At 35.6% G+C, this 19,511-nt stretch overlaps 1 protein-coding gene across 4 annotated transcripts in view; it reads right to left on the reverse strand.

Moving 5' to 3' along the window:
* sprt (PDZ domain-containing protein sprite) overlaps window positions 1-19,511 on the reverse strand; it is a 129,534-nt gene that overhangs the window by 25,708 nt on the left and 84,315 nt on the right. The gene's annotated exons all lie outside the window — the stretch shown is intronic.

Genomic DNA, 19,511 nt, shown 5'->3' on the forward strand with positions numbered 1-19,511 from the left:
CATCTGCATAACCTTTAATTTGCGTGCATATGCAAAATCGTCTTGTTATTAACGTAATTGCCATTATTAGGAATAATTACCAAGATATATGAGTTATTCTATGAAGATTGCTTTTGATAGTTATTTTTCTTCAAATTCGAAGTGCTATAATGCAACGGCATCACATAATTTTCATCCTGAGTTTTAATTATTCCAAGCAATTCTAAATTCCCTACACGGTAGATCACATAAAAACAGGTGAAATCGCACAGTAATTGCTTCCACTTGACGCCGGTATATCTCGATTAATATACGTTTAGCTTCTGTGTCCGATAAAATCTGATTAAATGCCGGATTATTTGCTACTTCTTAACCTACTGAGAGTTATTATTATACTGGACTTAATTGCATTTATAGTTCGATAAAATCGACTGCGTTTTCCTGAATTGAGATTCCTACTATTGCTTCGACATCAGTGATCTTATCGGATTCAACATCCGCTAAAATTGGAGGCACATTCAATAATTTTTTTTTAATTAAAAAAATAAAAATCCTTATAATTTCAAAATCCAAGATCAGTGAGGATTCCAAGCTTTGGCTATTGCACGAGTTAGATGCAAGATTAGGGGTCGAATAGAAAATGATGAGATGCTTGAAGAACACTTCACAGCAAAAAAGAATGTAGCGAACTTAGAGAGGGAAAGTACATAAGAAACGAAAGAAAGCAACCGAAATGTCCTGAGTAAGAAAATTATGTGAGAATTAGAAAGAAGGGCGGGCAGAATCAATGTGAGGCAGCATGTAAGCCATAGGAAAAATACGAATAAACACTACATGACATAGAAAAATATATTTAAAGAAGGAAAAGGCGCAGATGAATTGTGTTGAAAATTTATAGAGGAATGCAAAATAGGAGAAGAAAAAAGGTAAACCTGGAAAACACTGTTTAAGAAACAGAAACCATCGCCGAAGATCTAAAGTAATTGAGAAAGAAAAGAAGGGAGATCCAGGAAGTTTAAGGTTTTAAATAATGAAAATATGTTAAAAAGGCGTCTATCTGAAGACTCTTGAATAGAGAAGTGCGGACGGTGGAGAAAATGAGATTCCGATAATGAAGTGGAAGAAGGGCACTTACTTGTTCGTCTGACATACATATAAGTCACAGTTTACCAGCCACAAAAGTTAACCGCATATATACAAGGTGTTTGGAAAAGCGCTACAAAGTTTTCAATGAAAGTTAGATGGGTTCCTTTTTAATTTATGTAACCATATTTATCCTTATACAAACTCGCATCAATTTTGGAATATCAGCCAAGAGGGTAGAATAGGACGAGCAGAACAGAGGTGACAAGTAAATACATTAAAAATAGAGGTTCTCATTTTGAATATTTAATTAATTAGTAGTAGCATTGTTTAAATTAAATCTAACGCTATAAGTTTTAAAATGATTAATATTTATTTAAATTTAATGTCGTTTATTTTCTTGTTCTAAGTAATATTTCCATTTGTTTCTAATGTTGTGACCTGCAATTTTGTCGTAGTGTCATATACCATTTGAGACAGCACACAATAATGGTTTTTAAGACTATCTAGTTGAATTTCTTGAGCTAGCGCCGCATTTGAGAAAATGTTCTTTAAAATTGAAAAATAAATTTGAACCAAAGTATTTTTACACATGAATTTATATAAGTATTTTTTTATGATTATAAATTTTAATTAGTTTTTGTTTCACTTTGTCGATATGCATAATAAGAATATTGAATAAAATACTTCCGAAAACGGAAAGAATTTAGTAATATAAAAAAAAATGAACTTAATAGTATCAACTCAATTATTTCGTATAAATACTTAAGAAGACCGATTTCTCAACAACGATTAAACTTTGTATAAGGATAAATCTGGTCATATAGATTCAAAATGACCACATCTATCTCCCGTTGAAAACTTTCTATCGGAAACGCCTTGTATGTTAAAATAAACCATTAATATCAGAAATCGAGTAATTTCTGGTATCTTCCTGCATTTTGCTCTTATCGTGCCTACGCCTATGGGGGTCACGCAAGTTAACACATCCGAAGGAATAAGAGGAGGTTTCAGGACACGAACAGACGCGAGCTAATAAACTCCTAGGCCGAACTTGATCAAGAATTGTAATTAAGTTGTCAGCTTCTAAGAAATGTGGCTGAATCTCTACACATATGCTATGCCTACACTCGGCCTGTTGAAGTTAATTTAGAATGCTGCATTGCAACACTTTTCTTTAGGAATTTTGGGACGGATCGGACAAATTGAAAATTTCTGTAGAAAATTATTTTCAAAATGCCTTTCTATGACATCCACAGTATTGGACAAAAAGAGGTTGGAGTTTTTTTCATATTTGAAATATTTTATTAATACCTGATGGATTCTGGATTATAACATTGTAATTAGCAAACCACTGGCAACATATTTCGAATATAATTGGCTTTGAAATATGCAAACATATAATTATCTAAATGAATTTTGTTTTGAGCTTGGGTAAAATATCTGTAACTTTTCTATTAAAGGAATTATGGACAGTTAAAAGAGTAATAAAGTATATTTTAATTAATACTTAAAATGGTGCCCATTTGCCCCGATCACAACGCGGCATCGTTTCGGCACAGACTTAGTTAATTACACAACTATTGTTTGGCCTTTAGCGCACTACGCATTCTCCAATTTTTCAAAAAGTTCTCATTGATTTTTAATTGGATTCGATCTTATTTCCCTATTACCTATGTCCCATAAGTTCTCAATGGGATTGAGGTCAGAACCCTGTAACGGTCATTTTAAAATTTCAACTTTTTTTTCAAACAAACGGTTTTGCACCGATTTCGACATGCGTTTTAGGTCATTATTATGTTGAAACTTGTGCTTTACAGGCATTGTGTCGAATGAGAAAAGATCTAATTTGTTTTTTACAATGTCGAAATACAGTGAAATCTCGCATACGCGGACACCAGCGGTCGTCTTCCATTTCACCGCTTATTAGAACATGTGAAAATATAGGTAGGTCTTTAAAAATTATTTGTTAAATAAATATTTTATTCAAATAAAAAAAAAACAATAAACTAATCAGCCACAAAAAGAAATATTTTCAAATTGCAAATGATCAAATAGATATATGTATGTACATATGTATATACACCTTCGGCCAAAGGTTTGGATACACTTGGTTAATCATGAATAATCGTTTATTAATTGTGTTTACTGGTTACTAAATATGATTATTTATTTATTTTATGTTAATATTTAATGTTTAAAATGAAAAACAGACGAAAAATTCACTCAATACTTCACGACTACTGGTGTAGGTATGCCAAAATTTCTTCACTTTTCCGAATAGGGAATTTACCGCTTATCTGCTATTTTTATGATCCACGTTCAAATTAATTATAGTTGTTTAAAGAATTTAAAATGGCAAAAAAGATTGAAATTTTTTTGAAAAATTAAGTGCAATAATAACTTTACACAGCGAAGAATTGTCATATCGCCAAATTGTTAAAACATTTTAAGTTTCCCTCAAAGGTTTACAATCAACCATTCACCGATTCAATGATACGGGCAGTTTTCCCGAACGCCCTCGTAGTGGACGGCCAAAATTGATTACCACCACAAGAATATTCTTATATTATTGTCACCAACAAAAGAAATGGGCAATTAACAGTACCAGAAATCTGAGCAACTTTGAACAGTACCTGGCTAAATCCTGTATCGTTAACAACAGTAAAAAGGAGACCGAGAAAAGGGGGATTAAAGGGGTGCATTGCTGTGAAGACCCTGTTGTTGAGATTGGCAAACAAACAAAAACGCCTTCAATAGGCCCGTGAATATCGATATTGGACTACTGAACTGTGGAGAAATATGCTGTGGGCGGACGAATCAAAATTCGAAATCTTTGAAAATACTCGTCGAACTTTATTCAAAAGAAATCCTTCAGAGAAAATGACTTCGTAGTGTTTGGTGCCAACCGTAAAGCATAGGGGTGGTTCTATCATGGTATAGGGACGTTCGTCTGGCCCCGATATCGGCGATTTCGTCAAATTTGATCGAATTATGAAGAAGGAATATAAAGAAATGCCATCGCATCGGGGGTACCAACTTAACGGGCGTGGGTTCGTCTTTCAGCACGACAACGATTCTAAGCACACTTTTCACCTCTGTTGGACCTATTTGGAAGAGGGAGAGAATGTTGCAACGTTGGAGAAGATGATTTGGTTTCCGCAGTCGCCTGATCTGAACCTAAACGATTTATTATGGGAAGAATTACTTCGGAAGATTCGAATTTCTTAGTCTTCATTAGCAGCTGAACTGTGGTAGAAATTGAAAAGTACATGGACATCGATAGGACAGGAAATTTTAAATAAACTGGTGGAAAGTATGCCGCGTCTAGTGATAATGGTCATAAAAGTGAATGGTGTTTTTTCTTTACGAAAATGAAGTTTAATGTTTTTCAATTTTTTTTTCTTCAATTCGAAGATCCAAACAGTTTATTTCGTGATAATTGTATAATTTTCTTATCTAACTGCCTTGAGGTTTTTCGCGGTTCACCTGGACTTTTCTTGAATTTCACAGTTTCTTCACGTTTAAAATGTTTTATAATTCGCAAAACTGTATTTTTTCTTAGCACCAATTGCCATGAAATAACTTTTTGCTTAACACCTTCACGGAAAAGCCGTAATGTTCGCTCTCGCAAATCAATTGAAATTGCAACTAACCCGATTACACCAGTCCGGGAGAGGGTTGGTGAAAATTTAATTAGTAATAAATTCTTTTTTAAAAATATTGAAAAATGGAAATATTGGACTTTATAAAATACAAATACATCAAGAATTGCTTCAAGTTGATGGTGATCAACGAAAAGATTATGAATGCTGTTCAACAATTAGAAATATCTACGGAATGGATTTTGTTTACTGGTGGGAAAATTTTACATTAAATGGCCGTATCAACAAACAAAATTCTCGATATTGATCTGTAGTGAATTCTCATTGGATGAGAGAAGACCATACGCAGTACCCCGTGAAAACAAATATTTGGGCGGGTATCGTAGGAACCGAACGTCAAGATCAGTATATTTCAATGAAAATTTAAGTTGCCAACGATATTTAGAATTTTTTGAAGACGAACTAGTTCCTTCATTATCTAATTTGTTTCCCAGTGAAGTAAATCCAGACGTGCCGGACCAACGGATTTGGTGAGAAGATGGAGTACCACCACATTTTGCTCGAAATGTTCGTTTATACCTACATGAAACTTTTCCGAATCGATGGATAGGAAGAAGAGGCTCAATGGAATGACGGCAGAGATCTCCAGATCTTATTCCTCTCGATTTATTTTTATTGGAATACCTGAAATCGAAGGTGTACAATGTGAAACCCCATGATATGGACGAACGCAAAGAACGTATAAGACAAGAAATCAGGTAAATGACTCCAAATACATTAGAAAATGGGAGATGAATTTTGTCACCATTTAGAGCTGTGCGAAGAAGTCAACGGTGAAAATTTCGAATACTCGATGAGTTAAATTAAATAATAATTTGATTCCCTAAAATTTTGTTTATTTTTAGTATTATTTTGCTCTATGATGAAAAGTAATATGACAGATAAAGTCAGGTTGAAAAGAGCTTTAAAATGATGCGTCACTTGAACTTCCTTTCTATTTAAACTTTTAAGGGTAATTGTCCCCTAGCTAAGAGGTTGACGTTTATAGCATCAGAATGCTACCAAAAACTGTATGGGGTAAAATAAAAGTTGACGTGTTTAAGCAATTTCGCTGAAAATTAAATGCTATGTAGATACCCAATTTATTTCAACTAAAATTACCACCCTGTATAGTTATCTGCGAATTTCAAAGCCAATCATATTTGAAATATTTCACCAATGTACACTGATTACAACGTTATAATCCAAAGTTTACCTATTAGGCATTAATAAAATGTTATAAATTTGAAAAAATTTCTAACCTTTTTGTCTGATACTGTAATTGTGACTTTAGTGAACTTCTGTAAGTTACATGCTTAGAATACCTCGTCGTCATTAACATTCCGGCGTGCAACACCAATTAAGTACCCAACAGGCTTTTAAAATAAATAAACAGAATAGGCATATAGATGAGACAATATGTTTGTTCACACTGGACCGCGATTAGCCGTCACCTTTTTGTGAGGATAAGAGGTTTTGTTAACAACTAATATAATGCTCTATTATTCCCGCTTAGAGTGTGCGATAAAATAAACACGTTTAATGGCTTGTTCGGAATATTGCAAAAGATTATGCCTGCCGTGTGGCCTGTGTTTTTCGCTATTGTTTCACAGTTAAAGCAAAGCAAATTCACACGTATACTGTGTAAGCATTTGCAGAAGAATAAACTTATAAATTGCATCTTACATAACTCTAAGTTATTAGCGACCCGCCTAAAACAACCAAATTGCATAATACAGCAGATTCCAAAATTTCACCGAATCTCCGCACCAAAACAAGCACAACTCAAATGCATTTAGTTACTGTAATACCGTAATGATGTGATTTGAATTATGCAAATGGGAGAAAATGGTGGCATTTGAGAAGATTTAACAGTATAGGACTATTAATTAGCATTAACTTAACGTCATTATTTTTGCAACGCGTTGCTCAACCAATAACTGATCCTCTCGGATTGGGTCAGCACATATTAGTCTGCATTAAAATAATCGTCAAAATGGGAAGAAAAACTCAAAGTCTCTTAAACGATTCAAGTTTAATAGATAAAACGAATGCGTGGGTTTCAAGTGTGGGTATGTAAATAAAAGAACATTCTTTAGATCAACAGACTTGATACGGATGATGGATAAAGTACAGAAACGCACGCAACGGACATTCAGCTGCAATCGTTAGATTCCTAAACATCCATGTAATTCACTGCAAACCACTTGGCATTGCTCATGGTGAGCCCAAAGAAAATCCGTAAACAAAACGCATATTGGTTAATGGTGTCTGCCAGCACTCACTGGGTCAGAACCACTTCTAGCAATTCACCAAAATCTCATTTACCCGCATGATATTTTCGATTTCAATTTTTAAGATTTACGAATGAAAAAGCATAGAAATGGTGCTGTGGTATGCGATACTTCGTGACAAATTCGTTTAAATTCAATTTCATTCAATTCAAGCCCGCTGGCAAAGCAGAGATGCATAAGACGTAAGATATAATACCACGTGATATTTGCGTTAGTACTGCTCGATATAATGCTGTTTAGATACCTTCCAAGCGAATTAATATACTCGTACATTGCAATTTACTGTTTGTTTACTTCTTTACTAATTTCTGCGATATTCTCAAGATGATAATAGATTTGTCACCGAAACGTCAACAAAGGGGTTCACCCCGAGCCTCACCATAGGTTGAATTTTCAGTGAGTTGCAACAGAGAATAGTAAGTAATGCAACAACCCCTGTTGGTGGGTGAGGTGTTAACGCAAAAAAAAAATAAAAGGTAAACAATCCTCCTCACCGTTATAGAACATATTCGCATGTTTCTTGTGGGATATGTGTTGTTCCATGCATCTCTGACGTGCGAGCGGCCTCACATAATCTCATCAATTTGCTACTCTGGTCAGTCTAGCATTCTATAGGGTGTTCTATTATAACCGGTTGTTTTAAAAATCGAAAAAAAATGCAGTGTTTATTTGAAAAGTTCAAAAGTTTTAATAAAGAGTGTAGACATGGATGTTATTGACGGGACACAACATCCGCTACATGGCTCCCTCGAAACTGGTGCTATTCGTTGATTCTTTTGACGAAATTTTCGATGGCTCTTTGGTATAATGATGGCTCAACTTCATCAATGGCTCATTGTATCTCGTTTTTCAGTTCAGGAACGTTCCTCTTCAGGGAACTCCATAGAAAAAGTCCAACGGAGTTAAATCGCATGATCGCGGTGGCCGTCGCGACGTGAGATAACTCTCCCTTGATATCACGTTTTGAACATTTTCATTGTTTGGTTTGTTGTGTGGCAGGTTGTGCCATGCTGTTGAAATCACGTGTCTGTTAGATCTATTGCAGCAATTTGAGCCTAGAAGAAGTTGTTTATCATCTCACGGTAACGATCGCCGTTGACGATGACCGTATTTTCGAAAAAAAAAACGGACCCATCGAAAATGCGCACTCAACAGTGATTCGTGGTGGATGCATGGGACGATAAAGGATCACTCTTGGATTCTCAGCCCCCACCTAAGACAATTTCGTATGTTGACCTAGCCATTAAGTTGGAAATACACGTCGTCAGAGAAGATGATTATTTTCGAAAAATCACTGTTCAGTTTTTGCTCTAACATCCATTCTGTGAACGTTCGGCGCTGTGCATGGTCTGCTGGCTTTAAATGTTGCGTCAACTGAATGTTGTAAGTTCGCAAATTAAGATCATTGATCACATACAAACGATGGCGAATCGAGATGGAGAGATTCTGGTCAATACTCTCACTAACTGACCATGTGTTCATTAGATCGAGCTGGGCGATCATGGGCAAGCCTCTTCTGGGCTCGACCTGACCCAATCACTTCAAATTTTTCGATTAATTCGATCATTGCGAGAAGGTGCTTTATGGTTAGGTTTCTTCGCGAAACTCTCACCATTTTGGTTGTGGTTTTTTGCTATTTTTATGCGTTGCGTGTTCATGTCGTTGTTCACAACTAATCCTCAATGTTTACACCTGATAACTGTCCAAATACGACGTTATACGAATGACACAGGAAAAATGGTGATCAATTCATAAATCGATTTAAGCTTCAAAATACAGGGTGTCTCATTAAGACCGGTTATTGTGAATATATCACCGTTTTTCCTGCGTAATTCGTATAGTGTTGTATTTGGACAGCTATCAGGTGTAAACATTGAGGATTAGTTATGAACAACTACATGAACGCACAACGCATAGAAATAGTAAAATTTCACTACCAAAATGATGAGAGTTTCACGAAGACCCTTAACCATAAAACACCTTCTAGCAGTGTAGTGATCCGATTAATCGAAAAATTTGTCTCTCCTGAACTAAGAGGGGGGCCCAGACTAAATAAAAGTGTTCTAGGATTGCTGCGTTCTAACTAGAACACCGCATTTACGCTCTTTCAGTAATGCACAAACGTCAATATCATCTTTCTCTTTATTCAACTAATCCAAAATCACCAACTATACCTAGTATTTTATTTTTCCACCTTTCTGAGCAAAGCGTACTATCGTGATCAAAAAATCAAAAACAATAAAAAAATAAGGTGCATTTTTCATTTGAACTTCTCGCGTCCTATAAAATCACGAGATTATTTCTTTGTAAGTTGGCAGTACTGCCTGTGATATATATGCAAAGTTTCATCTCAATATATTCAATTGCGGCAGAGCAACATATACTTTTGTAAACATAAAAAAGTGATTTTTTTCATCTTTACTATGCCTGATTTTGTTGACCAAAAAATTTGTGCTAAATTTTGTTTGCGGAGTGAATATTCTGCCACGGAAACGTTAAAGATGCTATAGAAGGCCTTTGGTGATACGGCTATGTCGCAAGAAATGTTTACACGTGGGACGATGACTTTAAAGAAGACCGAGAAGGAATTGAAGACGAACAGCGCTTCGGACCACCATCATCTATCAACGAAAGCCGTGTCAAGAAAATCATAGTTTTGATACTTCGAAACCGTGGAATGACAATTAGAGACCTTGTTCGCGTTACGGGCATTTCATTGGGATCAACCCTAATCATTTTTGGAAGATGTTTTGTGCCTCAACGGCATCAAATCCCTCGATTAGTTTTAAAAATACTAAATTTTTTAGAAAAAATCCTCACTTCGAAATTTGTCAAACAATGTTTTTTCATTACCAGAGCGTAATAAAACTCGCTATTACGGGAGCTAAGACTTGGGTCAATGCATACAACCCGGAAACAACCGACCAATCGATCGAAAAACCGTGCCGAAGTTGCCCAAAAATCAAAGTTATGTTGACAGTCACTTTCCATTATCGCAGTGTTGTACATTACGAGTTATTTCCATACCAAAGGCCAAACCATTAACAAGAAATATTACTTGCGCATTATGCGTGATTTGCATGAAGCCATTTGCTTCAAGAGGCCAAAATTACGGGTAGACAATTCTTGGTTTTGCATCACGATAATGTACCATCCCACAATGTATTTTTTCACAGAAGAAAAACTCTATCCATATCGTTCTACAACCACCATATTCGCCTGATTTAGCATCATTGGACGTTTCGCTGTTCCGGGAACATCGTTTTTCGAAGCCGATTTAAAAAAATTATTGAAGACGATCCGGGAAAAAGACTTATCTGACTGTTTCCGCCATTAAAGGAAACAATGGCATAAGTGCGATGTGTCGGATAAAGACTACTTTCAAGGGGATGAAATTTTTTAAAAAATAATAAATAGAGATTTTAATTTTTTACATAAGTTCGCCTTAATTTTCGGTCTCAGTAGTATCTCACACGAATAGCGCTTCTTCGGTTGTCCGGGTTCCTCTACTTAGTTTGGCGGTAATGCATTCACTGACATTGTGAGTGATTGCTGTCGTGGCATGCACAGCGAAATCACATTTTGTGATGTAAAATATAAGAAATAATGGAAAAAAGGAATACCTATGGCAGATTTCGTGTTTTCTACTTAGAATGGATCAATGTTAATTGGGACGTTAGACTGTCCTTATACGACCATGCTTAACTATTAAGGAGAAAATGCACACAGAAAACGGAAACCAAAGCAACATAAACTAACTAGGTATTATTTGTTATGTGCCTTTGTATTCTCGCGGGACACTATTTCACAGACATAAAAGGAAATATGCACCTTTTCCGCAATTTGAAACATTCCCGTACGTGGAATTTATGATCCTTATCTTGTTACCGCTAATTTTATTTGAGATTGAACTTCCGCTGATTTTACTTATAGAATTCTGTAAATAACGGCGTTAGATATGCAAATTGTTGGGTATTGAAAAAGGAGATTTAAAAATACAAAAGTTCTCGTTGTTATGCATGCCTGGCTTCCATTTAAACGAGGTATCAATTTTAGACTTGCACGGACCACTTTTGTTTTCAGGGTCAAAATTTCAATCTTCTCCGGTCGAACTCTTCCTCGGGCCAAATTTAAACTACCTATTAAGTTGAAGAAAGGAATTTTTTGTACAACGCCCTGCTTCTTTCTTAGCTCCTTATGAATTCCTGCGATCATAAACATGATAATACAATTCTGATTCGAATTCGAGTGGCAGCATTTTTTGTGGACTTTTAAGTGATTTTTTGTTCAAACCGAGAAAAGTAGTTTCGCTCCTTAAAACACGAGTCGTCAACATTCGAAGAGAAATAAATTTTATTTCGTGTACTTCACACTGTTTCTTCGGAACCATTCTTACGGTTTACTTCCATCTGGGCATAAAATAGCGGTGGCTCTCTTTGATATCGTCCATCGTTTTTTACTGCCCATGCCATGAAATAAAAGGCATCTGGACGAGATCAGAATGGAAATCACCGCTAAGAACATTTGGTAGTTTAGTACCAATGTGCCGATATGTGGAAAAACTACTGTTAAAATTTTAATGAGAACTCTGTTTGGCTTTGTGGAATTTGTTAATGTGCCGATAACAAAATTATTTACAAATTTCTTTCTCAATGCGCAGCTGGTGAAGCTGAGAGCAGATTTCTTTACGTCTGAAAGTCCACGAAGGACACGATTTCCGAGATATTCATATCTTTTTTTATTTACACGGACATTCATAACACCTCTCGGAAAAACGTTAATGCAGTCATGATGTCTTTAAAAAGTCGGCAAACCGTTACTTAAAATAAATAAAAACTTTTAATGTGCTTTTTACATTCTTCCACGGTTTTTTTTCATGTTTTTGGACTCGTGGATAACATGAATATCCATGCAACCTTAAATCACATGGCGCATTAATGTAACTTCTCAAATTCAATTGCATTACCATAACATCATGATAGTGGGAAAAATCTATTCTTCATTGAAAAGCCTTTTTGTTCGAACGATTGTTCAGTGATTTTTTGCCAAATAGAGCCGTTACCACCGTTATTAGTTGATGTTTTGTTGCCTGATCTGTTTCCAATTTACGGGAGCATTCAAATCGGGTAGGAGAAGAATTTTTTCTCCTCTGTGTCATTATCATATATAAAGATCAATCATCAGATCACTGGAACTATTCTTTCAAATTAGATAGTACTTCTTCATTTTTTGAATGCCAACAATCCATATCAAATAATTTCAAATACTTATTATTATATCATATCCTCAATGATCAATGTTAGGCCTCCAGGCGATCAGTATTGTGAAAAAGTTGCAAGCTATTAGACATGACAGTAATCTTCTCGTTTCTGAGATATACAGTGCGTAACATTTAACCTGGAATATAGGAATATCTCGAATATGTGTTAACCTATAAAGAAATTTTTAGTATCGAGCTTTAACCACCCGGAGGGGCAAACGTATTTGCGCTAAAGTTGATTTCCCTCCACCTCTCCCCGTGTGGGCGGAACGGGGGTTAACATTTTAATTTCAAATGGCAACCTCCATTTTTTTTTTGCAGGTTCGGATAATACGGCAAAAAGTAACAAAAATTTGTCTTAAATATTTTTTTACTCATACTAGAAAAATGCTATAATTTACGAAATTCAATCAAATCACAAATAACAAAGTTCGCTTTCAATAAAATTCTACAGGATAAAACAAATTCAATGGTAATAAAATGAGAGAAATAAATGATGGAGGAAGCAATCAAATTGCAGTGCAAAGTGCTGTGGCTTTTAATTCCTAAGAGAGCACAAGAGAAATATCAGGAATAGCAAGAATTTCTCATATGAGCGCGTGGAGAATGCTGAGGATACCCAAGTTTCATCGTTATCATATCTCTTTACACCAAGAGTTCTATGAAGTAGATTTTTAGAATCGTTTTAACTTTTGTAAGAGGGTATTTGGATAGATAGAATGAAATTCCATTTTTTTCTTTTTCTATTATTTTTTGACGAATCATGGTTTACAAATCATGGTACAGTTGGTAGTTGTAACAGGCAGTACAGGAGTTTTGAAAATCCACCTTGGCTTCGACAAGTTGAACACCAGCGTCCTAGGGCTATCAACATTTGATGTGGAATACACTTATCGGCCTTCACATAATTGATGGCAACTTGAATGGTGAAATGTATCGGAATATTTTGGAAAATGAACTATCTACATTACTCCAAGACTTGAACTGGTCAACCTTCATGTTGCAATCACGTGTTCTGACGCACTTCTAAGTTGTTTAACTATTCTGCGATGGCATGGGAAATTCCTAATCGTAATTTTAATACTCTATGGATCGGTAGATCTTGTCTGGTAAATCGACCTGTTGAAACTCCAGATCTTACTTCGCCGGATCTTTTTTTTTTGTGGAGATCCCACAGTTAAAGTTTATAAAAAAAATATCAACAACACGTGGTGACATCATTCTGTGAATTATAAACGCTTGTGCCAACATTCTAGAAACCACACTTCGTAGATGTGAAGAAACCTTTAAAGCACAGATAAATAAGTGCATTGAAGTTCAGGGATACCAGTTCGAGCATTTATTAAAAAAAAAAAACTATACAAAAATTACTTTTTTATTAATTCTAAAGCAGATAAAATCAAATCTTTCTATAAATCATAAGGAAAAAGGAAATTGAATTTCGTTAATTCGAGCGTTTTCTAATATGAATCGATAAATATGTTTCAGGCAAGTTTTTCTTTTTTTTAGCCATGTTATCGAATTGCTAAAAAAATTAGGGCCTCATTGGAAATTAAAAATTTAACCCCCTTCCCTCGCGGGAATGGTGAGGTATCACTGTAGCAGCAATACATTTCCTCCTCAGAGTGATTAAAACTTGATACTAAACATTTCTTTATAGGATGCCTAGTATTTGAGACATATCGATATTGCAAGTTAAATCTCTGTCACTGTATAAGCTCACTGGAACTCTTTTATTCTATTCAAACTTTTCCCGAAGGTTTCCAATTACCCACTTAACTGCACTTTGGAGTTCGTTTCTCCCCAATCCGACTTCCTATTGTTGTTCAATATAATGCCGTATTTGTGCATTTCCTGCAAGTTTAAAGTGTTATGTAAAATTTCAATTTATTACTCAGTTTTCGGGGATTAATAGGGGAACTAATAACGTGGAGACGTAATATTTACACATTTTCACTGTATCAACATTTTGCATTTACAGGACTAATCGGGTCTGAAGTCCAGTTGAAACATGAATTTATCACTACTTTTCTGATTTTGTTGAATTCTCCATTTCTAAAATTTCTTTGCCACTCAACATTTCAATAATAACAATGCTCATAATGGGAATAACAACAATAATGATAGCGTTGTTAAACGAAATTGAGATGTTGGTGGTATGTGTAACATCACATGAAATTCATATAAAAACCAACCATTAGTGTGTTGATTGATCCCGAGTTTTTTTAATTATTAAATCAATTTCACGTACACACACCTGGTATAATGATCATATCATACATAAATATTTATAATTTCGTAACCGAGGAATTTTAGGTATACCTGCTGTTGGTCGGTCTTCTGTGCGGCAAGAAAATGGACATAATTTGTTCGATTTAAACTTCCATTATATATTAAAATAGTATTAAAATTTGTATTTTATAAAAGATTTATACTATTACTGACCGCTTTGATAAATCTATACTAACCCATTCCAGACTCGTCGTTTCAATCCTATATTTAACGCCTCAAGTGCAATTTGTCACAGTTGTCCTAGCTAACGAATGAATACTGAACGACCAATATAAAAAGCCTACCCACTGTATGTAGATTGGTATATTGGCGACAACCTAAGTGGCTAAATAATGTCATTGTTCGACGTATTTATAAACAAATTAGCGTATATTGCAAAATGGTCACACCCACCGCTGTCTTTGCCATTGTGTTTGCCGATGGGGCTTTCAGCGAATAAAACTGAAGCTGCATATTATGAGTAGCGGAAAAAATAATTAACCACAGAAAATAAATTAGTTTTAATAAATAGCGATTTTCATGCTTCTTCAGCAATTTGTTCCATTTTGTGAACAAGATTTAGTTCTTAATGACGCATTGTCTGAGTATAGGAGGTAGCGGTTCAATAATTAGCGTTAAGCCTCGTTTTCGTGCGTAATTTCTTCATCAAGATTTTAGATTTTCTACATTACGCCAGCTACGTGAAATACCTACATGTGCAATTTATTCGACTTTAAAATCCCGAAAAAAATAATCTCAGCGGAAGCAATTTTCAGTTAAATCATGCTATCGTTGGTCATTAAACTGCCATCAGCGTATTTCCTTTCCACGCACGCAAATGGTAAAAAGACGGAGAAACACAAGAAGCAGATGAGTGGAGTGCAATCAGCAGCATTAACAAAAACAATCTTAAAAAATCTGTATCATGCCCATTTTTTTTTATAGTAAAACACTCTTCTCGCATTCCTTCCATTGCAGGTCTATAACTAATGAGAACCATTAGCGACCAAAAATATTCTAACAATACCACTTGGCCTTGTTAATGCCAGTAGGTATGCATGTCTAATTTAAACTGTTTATCTGCCTCCGCATCAGAAGAAGATTTATTTCAGTCATCATCTATCATAGTGCTTCAGCTGCCAAGGATGTTGAGCTATGGTAAATGCTGCTTACGAAATATTGTCATGCCAAGACAAAATCGAAAACTAGATCTCTAACGGTATCCGAGAGGCAGACGCCTGACCTTCCTAACCCGCGATGGTATAAAATTGGTTGGTGAGCTGCAGAAAAGTGGACGGTACCGTTTTTCTGCCGTTGATAAGGCACGGAAGATTTTTGAAGATTTTCAAGATTTAGAAGGTGCAAAGGGGGAAGCAGTTTGTCACTAATAAAGTGTTTCATTACCAATAAAATCGTAACGGACTCCGAGTTAGCTTCTTAAATCAATGAAATCAAAGTACCGCCTATGAGACCTTTTTAAAATCAAACTTCAAGTTGTGCTGGAAATAACACCAGTTCAAGCACTAGACCAAAATTTAAAAATTACTTTCAAACCAGGCATCAATAAATTAACATAAAAACGGCCCCAAGCTAGAAAATAAGTCGAAATTTATCACCTTTTGAGCAATTTGTCCGCGCAATTTCCAGACTCGTAGATTACCAATAAATGTTATTTATGAACCACAGTTAAAAGGTTATAGAAATGCAGGCCTCACCAATGCCCACGCATGTAAAGATGAAAATATGGCAAATGGAGGTAAGTGCACAGTATTGCATGCCGATTATGTCCATAATAACTTTGAAATTTATCGTGGGGAGGTTTGTCCAAATGCATCAGGAAATATTTGTATGCGGGAGGCAGCATTAGGACTAAATTGGAATTTTCGATTAAAGTACCACTTCAAGATGAGAAAATCGGGACTAGGGGAATACTAGAGATTGTCGCACTTCGAGGAGAGGTCATTAGCAACGTTGATAGACGCCCAAATAATAACTTAACTGAAGAACACCAAACGAATATTTACAAATTTGGAGAAATAGCAAAAACAAACACAAATGAGCCTGTAGGAAAAATTGTATCTAACTCATGTGAAAACGTCGTTGAGCGGCACTCGATTGCTGATCGAATTTCTCCTGGCCTCATTTGGACACCCGAAATAGAGTGAGGCAAAATAATGCTTTCCTAATTTGTTAGGGAAGTAACTGTTACCACTAAATGGTTCAGACAAACTTCATGTTTATTCCCATTAGACACAAAAAAAAACACCAAATATTTAACAAACGCGGGTTAGTAATTGATCTGTCTTGATAATCTTTGCAGGAATTGCTTAATACCTATACATGTCTGTTAATTTTATGGACCATCTTTCACTATTCTATGCAACCAATATCCCGTTAAATTCCTACGCAAGAAGTTAATGGGCTTCTTCTTACTATCTATTATTATCTTCTATATCGCTAATAGATATTCAACTTCCATATACCACATCTTAATATGCAAATTTAACCAGCAGAGTAGGAGATTTTTCCAATATGAGCAAAAGTCCATGAGCGTGCAATGGTTAGGGGTATCAATGGAATAAAAGCAGGAGGTGCGGTATTTTGGCGAGGTTTTAGTGTTAAATTTATAACGTTGTAATTACAATAATTAGATGGATCTGTAGATTCCGACTGAGGCACCCATCCAGCATTGCCGAAATCATCCCGTGGGCGGCAGAGAATGGTCTATTACGCATTTGCTTATCAAAAACAATATTATATGTTTTAAAAACCTAATCAAACTTGTTCACTGTCGTATCTATACATAAGCATTACGTAACTCTTATGATGATTCTGATTGAGATTACGGTGATTCTCGAGGAACAAACTCTATCTGATCAAATAGCTAAATGAAATTAGTTACGTAATGTAAATTTGTATTGGAAAATTACTGAATACCAATTGAAGTATTCGTGCTCTACTCTTCCAGTCAGATAAAGGCTCGATATTACTTGTAATTAGTTTATACAAGGTGTGACGGATGTTATTTTAATAGTTTTTTTCGTGCCAAGCTCGAAACTCTTGACTATCGTGTAATTTGCACTGATGTTATAGGCAGTAAAATCCACATCAATATTTACTTATATGTGATTGTTGCTGGAGTTGCAAGGGTATAGATTTAGCGAAGCCCTATCTAAGACTGCAGTCTTAAAGGCCAACTTCCCATCTTCGTAAAGTACTGCAAAACACGCGTATAGGTATCATAACTTGCCTAATCCCTAATGCGTATTGCGGCCAAGCTCATGTGAGATTACCTTAAACCTTAAGCTGATCTTTGAACCTAAAAATTCCTGAGATCTTGAGATCTGGAGGGTCGTATATAAATTCATAAGTATATATGGTATTGATATCAGATAGAGGTTAATATCCAATCCCTAAAGGATCTCATGAAGAGGCAAAAAGGCAATGAATTTCTAATTGAATTCAATCTTCATTGCCATAATAGCTGCTCAATATGAATTAAATCCATTAGGTAAATATCAAGTGTGGAAAAAAGCATCTAATACAGCTAAGACGAACGAAAAAGAAAAAAAAATTAAGTCATAAGACGTGTTTTTAATGACGGTTTGATTTTAAATGTAGAGATTATCTGTCCATAGAATTATGCAAGACTTTTTTCTTAACATAATTGGATTTTGATTTGGGTAGTTTGCTTATTACGGAATAATATAAGTAATCTTAGAATCTACTGGAAAATGGCAAATTTTCAGTAGGTAGTAAAATGTTTATAGCATTAAAGATTGACTTTACATGCGCGAGCAAATGATGGATTCACTAGACACAGGGCAACATTCATATAACGCATAAGAAACATTCTAATCACATACAACATCGTGCTTTGAATAGACGTTTAGTGGTGAAGAAGACAACAAATTTGTCATTAGAGAGCAGATAAGAATCCATACTGGATGGGAATAGGTTACCGTCAACGTCCAGATAAAGGCAATGCAGCGGGGTTGTTGTGGTCAAACTTCTCTGAGTTTGACCCCTCGAGTCGTCTCTACAACACTACGTATTCTCAATAATATCACAGTTCCATGTACTTCCAACGTGGTAATGGGACAGCAAATTTAACCTCAACCAGTACTCGTACTCGGCTGTCGGTTTTCAATTTAAAAATCATTGATCCAGATGGTGTATTTTTTTGATACGAATTTTGCAAAATTTATCATTCTTGAAGGGGTGTTTAAATGGGATTTCTGATGTACATACGAGAATACTCCCAGAAGTACCTGACCTGACATAGCTGGCGATTTTTTTCTTAAAACTTTACCTATAATACAAAAACGTGAACTTACAAAGTTCAGATTTAAAGTTTTGGAGCCGTTTTTATTGAATGTTTTTACAGATTTTGGGAACATAGAAAAAAATAGATCATCGATACGTGATTCAACCGTAAAATATTGGGTCACAGAGCCTAAACCTCGGTCATACGAATTGCCAAAATGAACTCCGCAGTGGTCGACTCAATCAGGTGACCATTCCAGAAATGGTCAAAAGCCACAAAACTAATGGAAAATCGTCGTCTAACATTGCGTGAGTTGGCAGGTATAATGGGCATTTTAAAAAGTACTGAATATCGCATTTTAAAGGAATAATTGGAGATGGGGAAACTGTGCGCAAAATGAACAAAAACAGTGCCGTGTGGACGTTCCAAGGGAGGGTTTGGTGAAGTTTCGCAGCAATATAGCCGACTTTCTGCCGCGATTACGCACCATGGACGAAACATGGGTCCATCATTTCACAACTGAGACGAAGGAGTAGTCAAACCAACGGATTCAATGAGGAGGATCGGATCCAAAGAAGGTGAAAACCGTTCCATCTGCAGAAACGGTGATGGCGTCAGTTTTTTGGAATACATGTCGGATAATTTTTATTGACTATTTTGGTTAGAGAGGAAACGACAAACGGATATTATTATACAAATCTATTGCAGCGTTT

This window comes from Euwallacea fornicatus, chromosome 14 (genome assembly GCF_040115645.1).
Source record: "Euwallacea fornicatus isolate EFF26 chromosome 14, ASM4011564v1, whole genome shotgun sequence".
In the NCBI taxonomy this organism is placed as follows: Eukaryota; Metazoa; Arthropoda; class Insecta; order Coleoptera; family Curculionidae; genus Euwallacea; species Euwallacea fornicatus.